General features: G+C 39.3%; 1 non-coding gene across 1 annotated transcript; it reads left to right on the top strand.

Moving 5' to 3' along the window:
• The first annotated feature begins 437 nt into the window (after positions 1 to 437).
• LOC115227427 lies at positions 438 to 556 on the top strand. The gene has a single exon (XR_003883120.1). It is a non-coding gene; the product is annotated as a 5S ribosomal RNA (ribosomal RNA).
• The last annotated feature ends 1,818 nt before the right edge of the window (positions 557 to 2,374 follow it).

The following is a 2,374-nucleotide window of genomic DNA, read 5'->3' as shown; positions in this document are numbered from 1 at the left end:
ATAACGACCAACTGCATAGAGATCTCAATTTGGCACATGAAAACTTTTGCTGTTGTGATTGTTTTTGCTGAGTAGCCCGAGGGCATCCCTGTTCGAGTACCCCTCTCATCAAAAGTGTCGCATCCGAGACCATCGCGTTTTTCTACTGTTACACTATCCAACGGGTATTTCCTTTCCGAAGAAATTATAGCGTAATTTGAATGAAATTTGGACATAATTCCCAGAAAGTTGAACGACTACGTGTAAATTCTCTCTTTAAATCTTGTCTTGCATAACAACGAAAACAATTCGAAGTTTGAATGAATCCCGCTCAAAAACTATTGATATTTTTATTGATAAAACTCCAAATACTTTTATTGACGTACAGAAAATGATTCGTTCAAACTTTGAATTAAACCCCAGTAAAGGATTCAGTTTGTCAAGAATAGGATTTAGTGGTTTACGGCCATATCACTTTGAAAACACCAGTTCTCGTCCGATCACCGAAGTTAAGCAAAGTCGAGCCTAGTTAGTAAATAGATGGGTGACCGCTTGAGAAACCTAGGTGCTGTAAACGTAAAAGGCAGCGAGCTGGCAGAAACGTTAGCATACCGGGCGAAATGCTTTGCGGTATTTCGTCTGCTGTTACGTTCTGAGTTCAAATTCCGCCGAGGTCGACTTTGCCTTTCATCCTTTTGGAGTCGATTAAATAAGTACCAGTTACGCACTGGGGTCGATATAATCGACTTAATCCATTTGTCTGTCCTTGTTTGTCCCCTCTATGTTTAGTCCCCTGTGGGCAATAAAGAAATAAAAAAAGAAATAAGAATAGGATTTAGTATTTCGTAAAGGTATATACATTTATCCTCGTTTATCATACGTATTTGGTTCCGAACAAGCACCGTGATAAGGGAATCAGTGATAAAGGAATAATAAATTACATGGGGAAATTAGGCTTCGATCCGAGATCACAAGTTATCTTGAGCATTGTGAATGGTTATCATGGTACGCTTTTGCGGTCCAAGCAAAATCTTTGATTGATCGCCAATCCGTATTATCAAAGGTCAATTCTTGATAAGCGTAACCCGCTCCATAATGAGTGTAACGTTATTATCCCGGATTAGAGATTTCTAAATCAGAAATAAACGAGAATGTATTAGCGTTCTGGTCTTTCACCTTCATTTTTATGTGTTTCTGACTTTCGAATTATTTATTTATTTATTTACATAATTTAGTTTAAGTAACTTCATGAATTACATTTTTGCTAAAGTGAAAGTACAAAAAAACGAAAACGTCGCCCTTTTCAAGCCTAGCCAGGCTCATGGGTCCGGTGTCCCGGTTTCTGTGGCGTATATGTCCCCCCAGCTGGACGGGACGCCAGTCCATCGCAGGTTTACTCAAGAAACAGGAAGAGGGAGTGAGACAAAGTTGTGGTGAAAAAGTACAAGAGGAGTCGTCACCACCCCCTGCCGGAACCTCGTGGAGCTTTTAGGTGTTTTCGCTCAATAAACACACACAACATCCGGTCTGGGAATCGAAACCGCGATCCTCCGACCGCGAGTCCGCTGCCCTAACCACTGGGCCATTGCGCCTCCACGAAAGTACAAAAGCACGGATTTTATTGACCAGCTTTGTAAATTTAGTAGGCGCACACAAGGCAAATATGCAGCTGCCACCTGCACCAGAAAGAAGGAAAGCACTTTATTTATCGAGCTCAAAAGGATGATGGGGATCAACTCAGATCACAGAAAAGCGGAGTGTGTGAGTGTGTGCGTACATGTATGTGTGTATCTTCAATACTACAACTGTTTCGAGAATTCGTACATCACATTAGAATTATTAATATGTAAGAATCTAATCTTCAGGGTGTAACTTCCATCGTACATAGAGCAAAATGAGGAATATTTCATAAATTCGCCCTTCTCTAGCATATATAAATATATATATATATGTGTGTGTGTGTGTGTTTGACGTGATAGTATTCTTATTTTCACCACATATATGTACGCTCGTATGTATGAAGAGAATAAAAAATAAATATGCGAATGAGAATGATAAACAAGTCAATGAAGAATGTTTGACAAGAGAATATCTTGTCTACCACATATCCGGTTGCATGGGAGTATAACTATCAGATTAAAGATAAATGAAGATACTGCTGTAGAATATTATAAATAATAATGCTAGTTAGCATTAATCGGGTAGACTGGCTGTTAAGTCTTCAAAGAAACATGATACACACACTCACACACATACACACAAATACACACGCGCACACAACGCAAGCACGCACATACACAGACACACACATAAATGTGTACATAGGTATACGAGAACATACGTCGGATGATTGATTTTATAAACCCACGCACAAAGACAGCAGCGTATATATTAT

This window comes from Octopus sinensis, unplaced genomic scaffold, assembly GCF_006345805.1.
Source record: "Octopus sinensis unplaced genomic scaffold, ASM634580v1 Contig03085, whole genome shotgun sequence".
Classification (NCBI taxonomy): Eukaryota; Metazoa; Mollusca; class Cephalopoda; order Octopoda; family Octopodidae; genus Octopus; species Octopus sinensis.
The sequence above is the reverse complement of the archived record's forward strand: the minus strand, read 5'-3'. Positions and strand labels throughout refer to the sequence as shown.